Below are 21,216 nucleotides of genomic sequence, written 5' to 3' on the forward strand. Positions count from 1 at the left end.
CCTCAACTAACCGGTTAATCGATCGATAAGGTCAAAACTTGAAATATTAATGAGTTCATTGACAATTTCCTTCCCTGTGCATGGACAGTAGGGACCTATAGCTCTTAATAGGGCCTGTTTTGGCATTTTTTTTCAGAAGAAAGAGGCTGCAGTTTAGCAGCTTGGAATCAAAAGCAACTTCCCGGGCTCTGGAAAGGGCCCACATTTGCCAATTGATCACACCTGATCACCCCTATATCTCCATACATGGAGCTGGCCTGTTCTGACATCACAATGTTTGTTCTGACATCTGCATAGACTGAGACTCCATATTTGGGCATAGTAACTGGGTGGGGCATCCATTTCCAACTTGGATCGTTCCAAGTAGGCCAGTGCCCAATGGGCACCACTCTAGTTGTACTTAAATCAACTGTCATCAAAAAATACAGCCAATGAGACCCTTACTTCATATTTAGTACATTTCAGGATAGTTCAAACTGTCTAACAGCATATTAGTGAGTGATTCAGTTTCGTCATAGTTGTTTTTTGAGGGAAGCTAGCCCCTCCTATATACAGGTTTAATGTTTGTTCTGAGTTCAATGTTTGTTTTAAAAACGCCATTGACAATGAAGGGAAAATTTACGTCATCTTGTTCCTAACACAAACATTAAATGCCATTTAACAATAAAGTATTTTAATGTTTGTTTTGACACCATTTGTTTTACATCACCATTACATCACCTAATCCTAGCAACAGGTAGACGAGGTAGACGAGGTAGACTTTAATATATTAGCGCCCCTCACTTCACACAGATGTGATTTTTGTTTACTGAACTCATTTAAGTGTTGGTGCATGCATATGGAGGAAACATTACAAAATTGTTAGTGCAATATTTGAGTAAATAATATACTTAGTTACTTTGTTTGCACCACTGCTGTTGGAGCAACGCACGTTCTGACATGAGATGATGAGAAAGCAGGCGTGTGGTGTGAAACATCCAGGATTCCTGTTGGGGTGAGAGTTTCACTTTGCAGAATCGCTGCCGCTGTGTTGAGTGTGAAGCCGCCGTCACATCAGCATGTTGTTGGCTGATTAGAACCCAGCGCTACACAGCTGAGGTGACATCTTTTGCACGCATTGCTACTGACGCAGGCATGCACGCGCAGTACTTAGTTTAGACTAGTCATTGGTTAGACCAGTCATTAGTCCTACAAGCTTATCTCAAACCCTCACCCTAAGCCTAACCTCCCATGGGGCAGCACACCTAAACCTAACCTCTCTCCCAACCCTTAATACAGTGGTTCCCAAATTGGGAACCCCAGGGGTACCTGAGGGAGTTCCAGGGGGTCCCCAGCTAAATGATAGTTTGGAACCAAATGGACCATTATAGGTCTGTAACTCTGAGAGTGTTTTAACTCTCAGAGTTAAAATAACATTGATTTTACAATATAAATTGGGTGGTCCCAGTCCCAGAGATAGAAATGTCATTAAATGGGGGTCCGTACTCCGTATAGACTAATGCAAGTCAAACTGGGGGGTCCTTGAAATTAAAACTGGTTGAGAATCACTGCTAGAGCCGTAAACATCTTCTCTTATGGGGGTCCCTGGCATATCTTTTCAAAGGGGGGTCCGTGGGGCTAATTAGTGTCAATCTGGGGGTCCTTGACGTGAAAAAGTTTGGGAACCACTGCCTTAACGCACGCCTCACTAACCTTAATCCGGTTGTTTTAACGCACCCCTCACCAACCTTAATCGGGTCGTCTTAACGCACCCCTCACCAACCTTACAGTATGTCTAACCAATGACTAGTCTAAACTAAGTATGCCCACACACGCACGCACGTATGTTTGTACATGATTGTAAAGATTAGCTGTTTAACCTCTATATGTCTAATAATAATCCTATCCCCAATCAAATTTCAAAATACTTATGAGGGCCAAATGTCCCCATAAGTATTTTGAAATTTGATTGTATGTATTGTGCACACATAAAGACATCAGTTGTCACGGAAAATCACCCTTCTGAATTGGCTCAAAAACCTGTGTGTGACTGTGTGTGTGTGTGACTGTGTGTGTGTGCGTACTCTGCTCTTTAGCAGCAGATGTGTGAAAGGTCACACACACTTCCTGTTTGCTGATGTCCCACTGTGTTTGAGTGGAAAGGTCAGCACCACTGCAGTGTGTGTGAAGGATGCACTTTCTGTGCGTGCGTGTGTGTGCACATGCGCGTGCGACTGAGTGTTTGAATTTGAATGTATGTGTCAGGATATGAGAATGTCAACACTAACACACACGACTGCTGAGTTGTGTTGTGTTTGTGTGCCTGTTTTCTGACATATCGGGCAGAAACACTGTATCTGCAGTTTTATATTAATAATAATAATAATAATAAATAATAAACTTTATTTATATAGCACCTTTCATACATAAATGCAGCTCAAAGTGCTTTACAGAGCAGAAAAGATAATAAAAGCAAAACAAAACAAAACGGCATTAAAACAGGCAAGCAGTTAAAACAATAGGACAATGGTACAAAGATAAGAACAGATAAAATAAGGCAACGACATTTAAAACAAGCAGAATAAAAAAATAAAATAAATAAAATAAACATCACTTAAAAGCAATGTTGTAGAGGTGGGTCTTAAGCTGAGCTTTAAAAATGTCTACAGAGGCTGCCTGACGAAGGTACAGTGGGAGCTTGTTCCATGCCGACGGCCCGTAGAAGCAAAAAGCTGCTTCCCCGTATTTTTTAGTTGCCATTTTTTTAGGCAAAGCGAGCAGGCCAGCAGTGGAAGACCTTAGGGGCCGGTTTGGGACATATTTAGGCAGGCAGTCAAGTAGGTAGGGAGGTGCGAGACCATTGAGAGCTTTATAGACAAGTAAAATAATTTTAAAATCAATCCTAAAAACAACAGGAAGCCAGTGCAGTGATGCCAAAACTGGAGTAATATGTTCTCTCATCTTAGTTCTAGTTACAACTCTAGCTGCTGCATTTTGGACAAGTTGTAGTCTGTCAGTTGTTTTCTTAGGCAGTCCTGACAAGAGCGCATTGCAGTAGTCAAGCCGAGAAAAAACAAAGGCAAAAACAAAGGCGTGGATTAGCGTTTTTGCATCGTCCAAGGACAAATAGGCTCTGATTCGTGCAATATTTCTAAGGTGAAAAAAGGCAATCTTGGTAACATGATTAATGTGTGAATTAAAATTAAATTCAGAATCAATAATAACCCCCAGGTTCTTTACTGTACTGTTACTTTCTACAGTCAGGTTGCCAAGTCTGCTTATTATTGATTATTTCTGCTCGCTAGAACCGATTATGAGAACTTCTGTCTTATCCTCATTTAGCTTGAGAAAGTTCTCACTCATCCAACATTTGATGCTAGACAGACAGGTCAACAGCGGGTCTAAAGCACAGGGATCATCTGGGGCCACAGAAAGATATAGTTGGGTATCATCAGCATAGAAATGAAAATTGACTCCGTGATTGGTAATGAGTTCGCCCAATGGCAGAATGTACAAGGAGAACAGCAGAGGACCAAGAATCGAGCCCTGTGGAACACCAGAACTGATGTCGTGTTTGTCTGAGTCAAACTCGGCTAGATTGACAAAGTAACTTCTGTTTGATAGGTAGGAGAAGAACCAGGACGGGGCCGTACCAGACAGGCCTATCCAGTGCTCCAGACGCTGTATTATTATTGAATGATCAATCGTGTCAAATGCAGCCGTTAAATCTAGAAGTAAGAGAACGGATACATGGTTCTTGTCAGCAGACACCCTAAGATCATTCATTACTTTTACAAGTGCTGTTTCTGTGCTGTGATTTTTCCTAAAGCCAGATTGGAATTTGTTGTGCACATTATTGTTCTGTAGAAATACATCCAATTGATGAGAGATGCATTTTTCTAAAACCTTGCCCAGAAAGGGTAGATTTGAAATGGGTCGATAGTTACCCAAAACAGAGGGATCAAGATTGTGTTTCTTGAGTAGGGGCCTAACTACGGCAGTCTTCAGCGAGTCTGGGAAGACGCCTGATTGTAGAGAGCTGTTTACAATTTTTAGGATATCTCCAATCACACTGTCTAAGACCTCTTTGAGAAAGGTGGTGGGAATTGTATCCAATGAACAGGAGGAAGATGTCATCTGTGATATGGTTTTGCGGAGTTCGTCTTCATCAATTGCGCAAAACGATAATAGGCTCCCCCTGGAGAGATCTACCCTGGGACCATTAGCTGCTGTTTGAAGGTTTGCGCTAGCAGCAGCACCATTCATAATATCAGCTCTAATGTTAAAGATTTTGTTATCAAAAAAGCATGCAAACTCATTACACTTAGCTTTAGAGGCCGGGAATGACTGCTTGTAGGACTGGGGGGGGTTTAAAAGTCGATCAATGGTAGAGAATAGGACTCTGGTATTGTTCTTGTTCTCGTTAATAATGCCAGAGAAATATGACTGCCTTGCTAGATGCAAGGTTTTGTTATAGGCGACTGTTGACTTTTTAAGAATCTCTAGGTGGGTGGCGAGTTTATTTTTTCTCCAAGCTCGCTCAGCTCTACGACATTCTTGCTTCAGTGAGCGTGTATGCTCATTTAACCAGGGCGTCACTCTGGTGTTATGTTTCTTTTTTGTTTTCAAAGGAGCCACTATATCAAGAGCTGACTCTAGTTTAAGATAAAAAATTTGAACCATATCATTTACTGGGGGAGTATCGGGCAAGGGGGGGCCCAGATGACGAGAGAACTCGTCGGCTGCAGAAGAGCTAAAAAAACGCTTTGTTATGGTATATTCAGTGATGTTTTTCTCAAGATCAGAGACAGTCATATTAAAACACAGCAAATAGTGGTCTGATAGCTCAGGCCTTTCAATAGTCCTTTCCACAGTGATGTTCATCCCTCTAGAAATCACCAGGTCCAGAGTGTGCCCATGTTTATGTGTAGGCCCAACAACATGTTGGATAAACTCAAAGGAGTGCAAAAACTCTAAGAAGCCCATAGCCACAGCATCTGTAGCATCATCCAGGTGCAGATTAAGATCACCTGAGATAAGAGTTCTGTCATAGTTAGTGGTGCAGATAGATAAAAGTTCTGATATTTCTGTTAGAAATATTGCTTTACTGCATTTTGGCGGGCGATAAATGCTAATCATTGGCATAGAGGTTTGACCAAGTAATATAGTGGCCTGGTATTCAAAGGATGTAAAGCTGCCCAGGGTCAGAGCCTTGAATTTTAATGTGTCTGAAAAAATGATTGCCAGTCCACCTCCTTTCTTAGCCTCGCGAACAGAGTGAATGAAACTGTAGTTTGCGGGACAGGCTGGTGCTAGGAAAACAGCTCCATCCGAGCCAAGCCATGTCTCTGTTAGAAAGATTATATCTAGCTTCTCTTTACAGATTATATCATTTACAGAGGAGGACTTATTTGTTAGTGACCTGATGTTAAACAAGGCAAGGTTAAGCTTGTTATCACATTTAGTGGGAGGAGTCTTGGGTCTACAGGGAATATGAATGAGATTTGATGGGGTGACTGTGCGAGGGATGAAATTAACTGAACTAGATGGGGTGACTGTACGAGGTATGAGATTGAGTAAAGGTTGTCTGGGCCTAATAAGAACGGGAATAGACAGAGGGCAGGGGGTGTATATAGAGGCAGCATGACCCAAAGGGAGATGCTTGTAGTCAGTGGAGTGCAAAGTTGCTATGGTGGGATCATGCTGGGGTGCATATCACTTACAGCTAAAAGCAATGAAATTAATGTAGTGAGTGATTAATAGTTTCGTGCCTTGAGGACTAGGGTGTAAGCCATCTTGCTTGTACAGGTGTTTACGTGTCCAGAAACTATCAAAATTGCTGACGAAGCCTATGTCATTATTGCTACAGAAGGCTTTTTGCCATTCATGAAGGCTCAAGAGCCTACTGAAGTGTTCAGGACTCTTTGAGGGGGCTGGGATGGGGCCGGAAAAAACACAGGTTTTCCCTAGGCTCTGTACCGTAATAGCAAGTGATTCGAGGTCTGGTCCACATCTGGTCGAGGTCGAGCTCTGTGAGGCCGGGTCCAGAGGTCACACTTCTGGTGGGCTCCATGAAGATCCACGGTCACACTCGGCAGTCAGTTGGGGGTTAATATTAGAGGTCCACAGAACTGCGACGGGGAGGACGAAAAGAGACTCCGGGGAGAGATTCCCCGGATGTTGGATTAGTGACAGGCCTTACTGGAGCCTATATAGTGTATATTACAAGTACTGCTGGGAGATAGACCCACACAACAATGTACGACTATGGTATCCAGCTAGACTTGGAGACAACTCTAGCTATAGGCTTTGTCGTAGAGAAAGGTTTTCAACCTAGTCTTGAATGTGCAGAGCGTGTCAGCCCCACGGACCGAAGCCGGGAGAAGGTTCCACAGCTGAGGTGCCTGGGACCTAAACGCCCTGCCTCCTATTGTAACTTTTGATATTTTTGGGACAGTAAGCATTTTTGCATACTGTAGACGCACTGGTATTCTATTTGGTTTGTAGGGATCAATGAGATCTTTGAGATATTGTGGTGCCTGACCATTGAGAGCTTTGTAGGTGAGGAGAAGAATTTTGAACTCTATTGTGTTTGACCGGGAGCCAGTGTAGGGAGGCCAGTGAAGGAGTGATATGGTCTCTTCTTCTGGTACCTGTCAGCACACGCGCCGCAGCATTTTGAACTAGCTGTAGGCTTTTCAGAGACTTACCTGGGCAGCCTGATAATAGCGAGTTGCAGTAGTCCAGCCTTGAGGTAACGAATGCGTGGACAAGTTTTTCTGCGTCATTTTTGGACAGGATGTGCCTAACCTTTGCAATATTTCGCAGGTGAAAAAAGGCAGTCTTTGAGATTTGTTTGATGTGCGATTTGAAAGACATATCTTGATCAAAGGTAACTCCCAGATTCTTTACAGTGGCCTTGGAGGTCAAGGTAATGCCATCTAGCATGATGCATCTAACATGTAGCTAGGTGTAATGTTAGAGTCCACAGAAGTGAACCTTTCAAGCCTTTCACTTTATCTGTAAGACATTCTCTATAAGCCAATAATGCCATATCTCCAAAACTGGTGGGTCAAACTGAACAACCAATATGTCAATGGGAAGCTACTGTATGATTCCATGCTTTCATCTGACACGAAAAAAGAGAGAAAAAGTCCAAGTCAAATATGGTCATATACTAAGAGAAAGATGTGTTTACAGAAACTGTTAAAGTTCTGTTTTTACGGTGGCACAGTCGGTATAGTGCTGTCGCCTCACAGCTACCGTAGAAGGTCCTGGGTTCGATTCCTGCTGCATGGGGACGCTGTGGGCGTGTCCTCTCCTCCGCGTCATCAGTGCCCATACCCGAGGCGGGGTGGGCGAAAGGGCCTTTCTGTGTGTTTGCATGTTCTCCCCGTTTCCCCTACTAGGTACCCTCACATGGTTTGTAAAGAGCTATCACAGCTATGTGTTTTGGACATGAGACGGAGAGTCAAATAATTAGACTGCATGACAGCCATGCATCTTGATGCACTTGGACATCTCTCCTTTCAATGTGATGTTTCTTTCTCTTGATCTCACCACGGAAAATAGCGCTGCGTCTAGCGCTGATCTCAAAGGGAATGGCAGCCAATACTCTTGATTGGATTGATTAAACTAACGCCCATCCTACCGTCTTCAAAATGGCAAACCAGCTGTGACCGCGCATTCAGGTCTTGAGTTAAGATATTAGACCTGGTGGTTAATTAAGAAGACAAGCAAAATTGAGCTCTCTCTCTCTCTCTCTCTCTCTCTCTGTGTCTGTTTGTGTATTTACTGTGATGGATCACTGTTCATTTATTGATCTTGTGTTTTCTGCGCTCAGGCCTCTGGAAAGTTCCCTGTCTGCTCTGCTTCCTCCACCTCTGATCCCCTCATCCCTCAATCTCTTCATCCATCCATCCGTTCTGCTGTGGCGTCCACATCAAGAGCAGCAGAGACAGGTAGGAGACTGTTGTTTGTGGAACATAGTATTGATTGACTGTCCGGTCAGAGAGAGAGAGGCGGACAAACACACACATCTGCTCTTTTACGAGCTCTAGTAAATAGGGATTTGTAAATGTGTCCAAAATCAAAATCGATTTGTATAATTCAATATTAACGATTATTTTTTATTTTTTTATTCTTTAAGATTTTTAAAAATTTTATGAACCCTACAAATGAAAATAAATCTTCCCCCCAAGGGGTACCTAAGTCAAAAAAGTTTGGTGTAGTTTTGATGTAGATGATTAACAATAACTCTTGAGAGTTAATAAGGGTCCATTTGGTTACTAACTCCATCTTTTAAATGAGGACCACTGCTGGTCCCTCGACCAGTGTTGAGCCAATTGATCACCATAGCAACCCCAGCCTAGGCCTGATTATGTAAATTCCCAACACCTGCTAAATCCTCCAAACCTGTATCTTGATTGGAATCAATCTCCACTCTCGCTCAGTCACTCACACTCCTCTCAGTTATGCAGCTACACAGACACATCCCAGGCACACTTTGGTAGGCCTATACATTGACATAACAACGCGTCATCAGAGCGGAGGGAGGGGCGTCAGCTGCGACTCCGCGGCTCCGCCCACCCCCCAGGGTAAGATTTGTGATTTGTGATTTGCTCTCGTTCACTGCAATGCAATTTGCGGCATTTTCAAAACAATATTGCGCAGAGTAGCGATTATCAAACGTATTTGCAATGCCATACGTTGAAAGATCTGTTGCCCGCGGACAAGGCACGTTACCTCCGCAAGTTAGATATTATCGGCATGGATGTTTGTCCGTATGTGATTAAGGATTGGAAAAAGTTGCATTGGCAGCCATAGAAAATTCTGCCCAGGGTAAAAAACCGGATGTGATGTTTTTGGGCGTTCCTGTCTTGTTAAAAAACCGGCTGTGACGTTTTTGGGCGTTCCTGTCTTGTTTCGTGTCAATGTATAGCCCTGTTCTGTTTGGATGACAATATGGCCTTTCCAACAGATTTTCATTTTTAAAATAAATACAAATAAAATATATATCGATTATTAATTTTCATAATCGCTTTCGGGTCCTATTAACAATAATCAATTAATCGATTAATCGGACCCATCCCTACTAGTAAACATATTCTCAATTTCTCCACGTTTCAGTTGCGCAACCACACCAGTTTGTTCTATTTCCATTTTCACATACACATTATACATACACAAGCACATTCACACATGAATGAGTTTGAAATAGAACCCTGCTGTGCCATTATTCCAACAGGAAAACACATTTTCCGTGCTTTGCTTTCCATGTTTGTCTTGTTGTTCTGAGCTGCTTGTCATGCTGATGGGCGTATTGATTGATTTGGAGTTTTCGCCTTTGTTTGACATCTTGAAATGTTCACTCAGTGCTTGTACTCATGGATTGAAGTTCTGATTTCAGTCATTTGGATTCCCTACACTCAGCAGTATGGCTCTTGGCTTTCTCTAGAGGATGATTTATGTATACTTGGCTTGCGGTGTCACACACTGAAAATGGCTTATGTACATGTTCTGAACGTGACGTGTTCTGAATAGGGCTGTCGTGATTACAACTTTAAGTTGACTTGATTAATTGTCAACTGTGGTTAACGATTTAATTGTTTTTTTTTGGCATTGAACATTGGAACATTAAAAAAAAAAATCTGTTTACCTTTTAGGCTTCGTAATCAAAAGTCCCACAGGGAAGATATGTCAGATAAATAACTGAAATATACAAATACATTACTGTAATTTATTAAATTTGCCTTGTGGTATTCTGTTACCATTCAATATTTCATTAGATTTGTATGAGTGCTGATGATGGTCTGAGGACTCACCTGGTGTCACCTTTTCAGCCTCATTTTTTGATTTGTCGGTGTCTGTGCTCTGTTTTTTGTGGACTTCAATATTGCAGGCTTCTCGCACATGGCTTTACCTTCAGTGAGCCTTGAGTTATTTAAGGACACTCCTTGGATTTTATTAGAATTGTGTGAACCAGTAAGCACCATGCAGTGGGAAAGAAACATTATTATTAACAGTGCCTCTAGTACTGCTACTGCTATCAATAAATACTTTTTCTAACTTTTAGTAGCACTCATAATATTGCCAACACAGCAGTCCGCAGTGTAATGGAGGATTTCCATTACACTGGCACATTTAAAGGGGACAGTCTGTGTGGTTGTAATATATGCAGCTTTAAAGGTGATGTCTATGGTTGTAATGTATGCAGATTTAAAGGTGTTGTCTATGGTTGTAAATGTAGGCAGATTTAAAATATGCTTCCCCATATGGCTCATTTACTTGGTATAGTACAATTTCCCTCCATACCAAATCTCTTAGGAAATAGCCAAGCTCACGATAACGCATCGGAAAGGCTCTTCTTTGCTATTGTTTGCTGGGAGTGAATGGGGGCGGGGGGTGGCGGCACATTAACCCATTTAGACCGTAGGACGTGTGGAGCCGTCCTAGCTAATCCAAACGATGGATTGTGAGGACGTGTACACATGTCCTAGTGCTTTTTAATTGATATCAAACGAGAAAAGATTCTGTTTTATTTTTTTGCGTTGGCCTCTCCTTCTCCTTCTTGCTGTTTGCACATACGTGCTGCCGTTCACTTCCCTGTTTACCACTCAGAAAGAAAGGCTCGTAGCGCGTAAGCTAGGGAGCTCTCCGTGGTTTTGACCATGATGGATATACTAAGCTCTTCATTTCTGACTTCAACATGCCTCTCGTTTAAAATATGAACGAGAGGGATTATCGAGCGACTTTATCGTAATCATAGTGAGGTAAGCAAGCAACATTATTTCTCCTGATTTTTGTACGGAACGGAAGAGGGGGGGGGGTAAAAGCTGCCATATCTGAGCGGCACCCCGAGCTGCTATCGTTTAAAGAAATCCCGGCGCTGATTGTGTTTAATCCCTTTTGGGTTTTTTAAACATGTTATACTTTAGCTGTTGAAAAATAGCAGATCTACAAGCTTATGGCACGCCACCGAGTGTCCTGCTACGAGCTTGTAGGTCTGCTATTTTTGAAAAATCATGAAAATGTGGCACAAATCTTTGAATATATATTCTTTCAGAGCGAACGTTTTTACTCAAATCGTTGCTTCCCGGAAGAGTCCCTGGAACAACATATTTTCAGATGGGCGGTCGGCAGCCAAATACAGATATTGAGAACCACTGATATGACGTTTTTCAGAAAATTGTCATGATTTAAAAGAACATTTTAAAGACTTTCGACGTCAGGCCTAAATGGGTTAATGCTGGGAACAGAACACAGCACGGGAGCAATCTGAACAAGCTGGTCAGGAGGGCTGGCTCTGTCGTTGGGGCTTCCCTGCGGTGGAGCTTAGAAGATGCCAAGTATAACGAGGAAGCTCTACTCTCACCCCCTCCGCGTGGACATCGTGAGGAAATGGTAGATTAATCAAGATGAATAGAAGTGCAATGACTTGATGATGAAGCACACGATGGTCTTGTCTGCTCGTCCAATTAGCTCATAAGTATGTCCCGATTTTTTGTTCCTGATCCGATCCCGATACCACCATTTCTGGGTTAGCCGATACCGAATGTCGATACCAGAGTATAATAATAATAAATAAATAAAAAATACTTATTTTATCTCGTGGTGTTAATAGAAGACTCCTCGTTCAAATTTGCACTTGCAATTTCAGCAACTCGATAACAAACTCCACAGTCCACATCATGCCCCAACATTTTATTTAGCTGCCATAGTGTCAACCCCTTACCCCTGTGTTGGATCTGTGGTTATACTGGCATATTCGCCGATACCGATATGACCCGATATGACCAAAAAAGGACGATACCAATACTTTCCCGATACCGTATCTGGACATCTCTACTCATTTTTTTTAAATGTTTTTTTGCTGCTTTCGCCTTTATTTATTTTATTTTGTATGGAGGGACAGACAGTAGGCTGACAGGAAATGGGGAGAGAGATGGGGGGGTGACATGCAGTAAAGGCCGTCGGGATCGTGAGTCGAACCCGCGGCACACTGCCAGACTGGATTACCACTACAGCCAACCATTTAGCCATGGCCCAAACATCTCTACTCATTAGGACACTCTCTGACATGGATACTATCTGTATTCTAGCCCCTCCTATGCCCAGCTTTATGTGTCTGTGTACTGTGTACCCCATAGCGATGAATTGATTAGCTGAGCACATAATGTGATGTATGATTATGTAGGATGATAAGAGCGACCCTCACTTCACACGAGTGTGATAAAAAATAAAATAAAAAGTTCTGCATAATGAGATGAGATTCAATTTATTGTCAGTACAGTACAAGTACAGCACAGCGAAAAGTAATGTAAGCTTTGTTGAGGGTTCATACGGTTGCATATTTTATTCATCGTTGATGGTTTTTGAGTTGTGCCCCTCTAGCCCCTCCTATGCCCAGCTTTCCGGGTTTGTGTGAACACAAACATTGGCTTGTGATTTATATTTTTTGTGTGATGTTTTTACGCTGCTGTATCTATGGTACTTATCTTGCCCTGTGATGATGATGATGATGATCTTATCTCTTAATTAGGGATGTTAACATCATTTCCTGTGTTTTGTAAATCCAAACATTCCAGGGGACTAAAATGTGACTAAAACAAAATGAAAACTATTCAAGAGACTATGACTAAAACAAAAAACAAAAAAATGTCATCATGCAACCAAGTGTAAAATGACTTCTACTGTTTATTTGCTGACGAAATTGTCAATATATTTAGTTGTTAGTCATTTTGTTGTGCATTATATTTATTCCTGCCAATATTCCATACAAATGTAGCCAATTCTTTACTGAAGACATGAAAACATGTTCACCACGATCACTAGTTTGTAGTAAAAGAAAAACGGGTGGGGGGGGGGGGGGAACGTATCTCATCGTCATCATCATCCACACGGTGACACTCTAGTACAATGTACATCATGATGTACATGAATGCGATTATCATGCAAGCTCATACTGTACGTCATACCGTACAGATGTTATATAAATACGCTACAGTCAGCTCCACTCCCCCCTCCGATCACTTGTAGCAGGATCATCATCATAATACCACGCGTTGCTTTAGTAAACAATGCATGTTCTCCCTCTTTGTATATAAAAGGAACGGACATTACTCATCTTCAGATCAGATGGCCTAAGGCACGCTACAATATAAAATAATTGTACCATGCAAGTGCATATAGTATACAGTACAAATTTATCGTAGCATTCTTCTTCTTCTTCTTCTTCCCTCCTTCCTCCTCCACACCCCCCCCTCCACCTCCACCATTTAGCAGATCCAGAACTGTACAGCACTAACAGCAGCAGGGCAAAACAACAAAACGTCAGAAAAGATGTGGAAGTGGCAGATAAGGTTATCAGAACTCATCAATTAACAAGTAATGAATTAGTTGATAATTCCCATCCCTACTCTTAATTTGACATTTAGACATGAAACACACAGATTTATTGCAAAAAATGGTGTTAAACTTGGCGTTAAAGGCTCTGCGCTCTGGGCGATATTCTCTGAATTTTGTCGAAGCAGCATGCTAAGCAAAAATCTGAGAGCATTAGCAAACCCCCCCCTGGGTATACAAGAACATGGCACAAATGAAGACAGTTAATGAGATTAACTTGAATCATGCAAACTTGAAGCATACTTTAATGCATTTTAATATTAAAGCCATATCAATTAGATTAGAGCTATATCAACATTGAATTCTACAGTAGGCTACTTTATAGCAGCATTGAATTCTAGTTTTCTTTATCAATACAGAGACTATGCACATGCATAAAGTGAGTGTTGCAAAGTGAGTTTACTGTCATTGTTTAATGCAATCAGATATGACTATTCTCTTTGGATGTATGGGCTATCAACGCCAGAAAATAGTTTTTTGCCACTCAGTAGGCATTCCCGCATAACCTCCAGGTATGATAATGATGTCACATGCATACCCTCTATTGAATTCTAGATTACTTAGAGCCATGCACACGCAAATTCCAGTTCAACATTCAGTTTACACGTTTGAGCAATACGTAAGCAATATATTGACATTAATATTGAGCTTGAATCAAGCACACATATTTTCCAAGTATTTGAGCCTATGCCAGACTCCTGAGCCTATGCCTTGACTTGATATCAAAAGGTGGAGGCTGGGGTGGAGGAGGCAAGATTTGACAATGCCACGCGGAAGCAGTGTGTGTGATCAATGAAGCAGCTGTAGTGAAGCAGAGAGCCGTATGTAAAGGAATGCTCTGCTAAGAGCGTGAGCTCTGATTGGAGTATGAATGAGAGATGTAATGATCAGCTGAGATGATGAATGAGAATAGAAACTGACTGACAACTGATTTCGTCTTTTAGCATGTGACTCACGTGTCCCTGTATCAACTAACGCTGTGCTTAATTTTTATGAGTTATTCTGCTATTCCACTACTATAGCAGAACAGCCATCATCGATGGAGAGATGACCCCACCTAGGGGTCTTCCTCCGCTGATGACACCGGGGGAGAGAACACACCCCCAGGGCTCACAGTGCCAACAGTGCCCTCGGCCGGAACCAAACCTGGGACCTTCTAGCTGTGAGGCGACAGTGCTACCGACTGCTCCACCATGGAGGATTCATACTGTCCTGCTCAAGGACACACAGGCTGACACATTTAGTGCCGGAAATGCATCAAAATAGAAGCTCCGGGTTGCCAGAGTTGTCTGATCGCTTTTACTCTGAAAGCCATGAACCGGAAACACTTTCCTAAAAAAGTTGACTTTACAAAGTGACCTCACATCCCCGATCATCTTAATTTATTTTTTTACGCTCCAAAAAGCGTTCATATTTTGCGGGAGAGACGGATGAGGAGCAGAAATGAAGCGCCAGCATATCGATCCATTCATCACCACGGAGAGCGCCCTGGATTAGGAGATACGAGTCATTCTTTCCGCTGCGCTAACATGGGAGTCAATGACAAGCTAATAGTTGCACAGAGCGTTAGCGTACGGAAAGCGAAAAGCGAAATGCCAAAAAAAATAGGAAAAATTCTGAATATTCTTATCTCGCCCCGTGTCACTAGGACGTCCACAGACGTCGTAGGCACAATTTTTTTGGAATCCTTATGACGGCCTCATGCGTCGTATGAACTGAAACTGTTAATAGACCCACAGGAATTGAACCTACAGTATACGACCTTTGTGTCACTAAACAGTCACGCTGACCCCTGGAGGGACTGCACATATAGTTTATATGCTTTTGTTGACGTTCATGAAATGCTAAACAGACTCTGGACACTGCTGTGTGCGTGCGTGGGGGGGGGGGGGGGGGGGGGGGGGGGGGGGGGTGTTGGGTCTATACCTGCAATACATCGTTTTTCATCGCCCTAGTATGACGGGAAGAACTCCTCCCCCTACAATGGAAGGATCCAAATAATATTGTCACCATAGTATAAAAAGGGGTATAAATCCATCTGTGGAAACACCCGGGGTATATATATTGGAAAGGACTACCAGCAACCGAGAGAAGTGATATTATCACTTCTCTCGGTTGCTGGTAGTCCTTTCCAAAATCCTTTCCACTGAAGTGTTTTTACACTAAGTGAAATACCCCTTCAAGCTTAAGTCAACTAAAGCGGTTGTAAAATGTACAAATGTACATGAAATGCAATAGCAAATATTAACAAAGTATAATACAGTGAGCTTGTGGATTTTTGTTAAACGTGTGTCTGTGTGCAACATGTATGTAAGCACACGTGTCAAGCTGCCACAGATTGAACTAGATAAAGTGCCCCTCGGGTCACAGGTCTCCACCAGGGCAGGTCAGGTTGTGGCCTCCTGGTGGCGCTATAATAGGCCAATGTGAAAAGGATTTTATTTCTTCTTACGCCTTGGATGGCGATTGGATGATTTGAGGCATTTTGTTCCAAACATGTGTGTTTAAAAAATCCACCTGTTGGTGGCACTATAACAGGCCAATGTGAAAAGGGTGGGATATATTCCTCAGCCTAGTAGGAATGTCTGTGAAAGATGTCACGTAAATTGCATGCTGCGTTCATGATTTGAGGCTTTTTGTTCAAAACGGGACAATCCTGCAAACTTTGAAAGCCAATATTAGCCAATTAGGATAGAATATGAAATATTGGACAGATCAGTCTTGAACACATGACTATAGAGCGTCGCAGTCCCTCCCCCTTTCAGAACGAGTGGCCCAGGAAATGAATCGCAATGCATTTTGACCATAGGCATTTCTTAAATGATTTAAATACCTTTTAAGCGTAGTACGAAGCCAACCGTTGTCATGACAAATCAAATCATGACGACACACACAATATTTTGGACCAAACAAATAATTACAACAAAAAAAGTACAAAATATTGTGTGTGTTGTCATGATTTGTCACGACAAGAGTTGGCTTCGTATGACGCTTAAAAGGTCTTTAAATAAATAATTTAAGAAATGCCTATGGTCAAAATGCATTGCGATTCATTTCCTGGGCCACTCGTTGTTCTGAAAGGGGGAGGGACTGCGACACTCTATAGAGATAGTGTGTAACGATTTGCAGGATTTTTGGACAGAATCTGGAGGAGTAATAGCAAATAATTTGTTTTTCAAAAGTCGGCCTCCTGGTGGTGCTATAACATTCCGTTCTGGAAAATGTCGGTTAGAGGTTCATTGTTGGCATCCAGGGAGTGTGTGCACAAAATTTGGCATCGACCGGGTTAACAGTGCCGGAGATTAGCTGTTAACAGACGGACGGACGGACACACACACGGACAGAGTGCAAAACATACTTTCTCCCCATGCCTTCGGCCTGGTGAATACAACAAAAGACTGAATCATAAACAGACTGAGTGAATGATGGATGGATGGATAGAACAGGTGGGGTGATGATTGATCCTGCCAGCGCACGCACGTACGCAGTCTTTTTGTCATGACTCCTCATGGCAGACTTCGGAACCAATCACAACTATGAGTTCCCGCCTCTTTTTCTATATCTCTATACCTGTAACTCTTCCCTTTTCTCTCTACCTTTACCTGCCATCCTCTACCCAGTACCCACACCTCTCTCATGAGTCTGTCTCTCTCACTCTCTTCCTACAGTTCGTCAGCCTAGATTAATTCTCAGTCCTCTCTTCCAGGTCCTCAGACCTCACACCGAACCGCATTTCCCATGAGACCTTTTGTCTTCCGTAGGAACTTTAATCACTTTCAGTTTTTGTGTTCCCAAGGGGGGACTGTAGGACGGACCGCCGCTTAGTTACCGCATTAGACCGGATGGACGTTGTTAATGAGCTACTGTAGCACAGTTGGTGGAAAGTACATTTACTAAAGTACTGTACTTACAGTATGTAAATGTTTTATGGGATTTTTACTTTACATTTCCATTTTTCAATTCTCATGTCTAATTCACAACACGTAATCTTCTCACATTTGACTCCACTACAATTATTTGACGTAAATCAGATATATTCGAAAATGTTTGACATAATTTTGAAAGCTTAAAAAAGTGAAATCCCATTCATAAGTACCATATACTTATTCATACACATGTACTCTAAATTCATACTTATGTCAAAACCTTTGAACTTTTGCAATAAAATGGTTTAATGCAGGACTTTTACTTGTAACCGAGTATTCTTATATTGTGGTATATTGCTACTTAAAAAAAAAAAAAAAAAAAAAAAAGAGTACTTTACGCCCCACTGATTTACAGTGGCCTGTGTCGCAGTGGAAGACGTAACGTTAGCGTAGCGAGCTATTAGTGACTTTGCTGTAGTGTCACCAAGATAAATGAGAGAATCACCAAGCAAGCTTCTGTCTGTGTGTGCTGTGTGCACGTGTGTGTGTGTGTGTGTGTGTGTGTGTGTGTGTGTGTGTGTGTGTGTGTGTGTGTGTGTGTACATGTCTTTACTTGTATTACTTTACTTGTGAGGACCAATTGTCCCCACACTTTTCTACAGTATTTTCCACTACACGTGTAGAGGTTAACATAGGGGTTGGGGACGGTGTTATGCCATTTGTAGCGCACTGAAAGTTGGCGATCTACAAGCTCACAGCGCAACCTAAATTGTTTATGTACAGCATTACAGTGATACAAATGTGTGTGTGTTTGCGTGCGTGTTTATGTGACGGTCAGTCAGCGGGTGTTCTCCATCTGTTCTAGAAAAGCCCTTCCTGTAACTGCTGAGCTGACAAAACACACACACACACACACACACACACACACACACACACACACACACACACACACACACACACACACACACACACTTTCCCTCGAAATCCAAGTTGAAGCTAAATTTATCCTTGAACTCACCCTCTACTCCCCCCCCCCCCCCCCCCCCTCCCCTCTCTCATCAACAACATATTAATATTCATCTGTGAAAAACTAATCTGTAAAAGCCATTATTAGCCATGTTTGTAATAAAAATACAAATTATGTCGGCATTATTGGCAAATTCCGTAGTTTGGTTCATTCAAAATATCTCCTAGCTCTTTATTATAGCATAATTCACCCGTATTGCAATGTCATTTGGGTTTGCCCATCAATGACACCATTGGGTTTGCCCACCATTTTCAAACGACTTCATATTTTTTATTTAAATAAATACAGAGGTTTTGCCAGTCAAGTATTTTACTGTGATGTGCATAATTTCAGTGCAAGACAGGCAAATCATTTACATCTCCCAAAGTGTGTGTGTGTTTCTAAAGTGTAGCTGCTTATCTTTCTAAACTTTTTTTAAACCATGGGTTCTCAAACATCTTCATGTCAAGGAATACCAAATTAAAAAAATATGTAGGCTACTTAAACCTAATCTGAAAAGATTGTGTGCCAGTTGAACCCATACAAGATTTGTGTCGTTTGTGAGAATGTTAAATTGGACAGGACATACAGTAGGTTTAAAGAACTCATGTGGCCTGTTCACCTATTTTGTGCTTGTTTCCATATATAGACCTGGTTGCATCATGCTCATGAAAAGACAATTCTCATGACTCTTTGTTAGCTTTTAGACAACCTACTACTGCCTCAATATATCTACAGTACAGCTGCTCTCCCATCTCAGCCTACCTAGTGCCTAATGCCTGTCTTGTTTCTCACCCCAGGGCCTGCCTAAAAACCCTTCCTGGCCCCATACTGTTGCAAAAATGCTTGGTTCGTCCTTGATGAATCTAACGAGGTTAAACTAGAGTTTGAAGTTACAATGGGGTTGTATACTGAATACTGAATCGAGCAATTTAAACACATGTCTGTTCACATAAGCCTGAGTAAACGATAAAATGATCAAACGTAAAAACACTTCAGTGGAAAGTGAAATATCCCTTTAATATATGAATAGTGCCTGGTGCCTCAGCCAGACAGCACACGGATCACATGCTCCTTGTATTGTGAGTCATGAGGTCACGAGTTTCAATCCAACTCTTATGTCTCACACGTCTCCCTTCTCTCTGACCTGAGTTTCCTGTCTGGTAAAGTTTGCCAAAAATATCATATTGAGATAAACATGTCAGAGCCTTCAGTAGCTCTTCCTGGAGCTTTGTGTGGAAGTGGAACAAAAAAAGACGGTTCTGTTTTCAAACTAGAAATAGACAACGTGGGGAAAAGCACAATACAAAGTCATGAAAATAGCCGATCTACAAGCTCACCTACGACTCACATCGTGAGGCCTTTTCAGCACTAATGTTTGTATGATAAAGCATTCATTTACAACAAAAATGGAGATTCGATTTTAATTATATTATCCTATATTTAAGTTGGCTTATGGTTGGACAGGGCTCAATCACCAACGTAACATTTGAGATTATTCTGGTACGCTGAGTGATACTCCCAACAAATATAGAGAAATCCGTAAATCGCACGTTACACAGTGTCACAATGCGATCACAGTTCTAACAATGTTGCTGTCAGGTGACCTGGTAAACCGTGTACAGTATATCCAAAACTGCTCCTTTTTTATTTGGTTTTATTAAAAAAGTATAAAAAAAAGTAAAATTGTGAAAATGTCCAATCTGCATTGTGGCCAGCACGTTTGTGTGATACTTCTGGTATGAGCAATACTTTACGTAAAACATAAACAGTTTAAATACGGATTTATGAGGTTTCTATAAATGACGGCGACGATAAATGCAATAAATCTCAGCGAACATAACATACAGTATCGGCACAATATACAACAGTTACAACGGGTATTGCATAACCTGTTGGGGACATGCAATCCCAACTTGCATCGTTCACGACTTGCTTGCTCCCTATGTGCAAGTTAAATGTGGCATCGGTCGGACTCTAGTACTTCGTTGTGATTAAAGCTGGAATATAGCAGAGATGCACTGAGCCATGAGGTGCTTTGCTCTGAATAAAATATGACAGGTTTTTGTGACAAGATATATATATATGGTTGTAATACACTCGTATGGATCACCGGCTTGAACAGGGCAGCTCTGGGTGACTTATTTTACACTATAATTCTAACTTTAAAGCATTTCTGGGTTAAAGAGTTCCAACTAAAACAACATTAATCAGTTCAGAAGAAGAAAACAGTGAAAGATTTAATCAGAATGACTTATCGTTCTTAAATGTTAGCATGGCCATGGCAATGGGTCAGACTGCTATGGTTCACTTTACAAATGTTACACTTTTTGTCACAATGACTAAGCAAATTAAAAATATATTTGAACTTTAAGCATTTCTGCGATTTAACAGGGTAAAACACAGCAGAGCATTTCTGTGTTTAACCTCATGGACCCCTCATGCTGTAAATGAGCCCATTTACAACAGTGCAACCACTTCACATTAAGTAGCTTTGTGTGTGCCTGGCTGGCTGGGTGCCTGGGTCTGAGCACGGAAATAGCATTTCATTGGTTTTCAAAACCAAGTGTCACTGTTGTGCAGCCTAACACACAGACATGCATAACTGTAACTGTATATATGATGATTTCAGGTGTATCAGTACAGTACATGTAGAGGGACCCCTTACGTGTTGTTTTGGACGCAGGGCGGCTCACCAGGGCCCTCCCAGGGACCCCCACATGGAGTTGCACCACTTACTTCACATGGGTGTGAAGTAAGTAGCAGATCTACAAGCTGGTAGCGCGGCACTCGGTGCCACGCTATGAGCTTGTAGATCTGCTATTTTTCAACAGCTAAAGTATAACAAAATGCTTAAAACACCAAAAGAGGTTCCCGTCCAGAATGGGTTAAGGCATGTGGTTCTCAAAGTGCGGTCTAAATGGACCCTTTAGGTCTGTAACGCTGAGAGTGTACAAATGA

At 41.8% G+C, this 21,216-nt stretch overlaps 1 protein-coding gene across 2 annotated transcripts in view; it reads left to right on the forward strand.

The window, feature by feature from the left end:
• The window catches only part of fars2 (phenylalanyl-tRNA synthetase 2, mitochondrial), a 120,722-nt gene that overhangs the window by 2,149 nt on the left and 97,357 nt on the right, over positions 1-21,216 (forward strand). For both annotated transcript variants that reach the window (XM_083778826.1, XM_083778827.1), the window contains exon 2: positions 7,823-7,940. The gene's annotated coding sequence lies outside the window, so the exon portion shown is untranslated. The remainder of the gene's footprint in view (positions 1-7,822; positions 7,941-21,216) is intronic.

The sequence above is a fragment of the Protomyctophum parallelum genome, assembly GCF_964188405.1.
Source record: "Protomyctophum parallelum genome assembly, chromosome: 12".
Taxonomy (NCBI): Eukaryota; Metazoa; Chordata; class Actinopteri; order Myctophiformes; family Myctophidae; genus Protomyctophum; species Protomyctophum parallelum.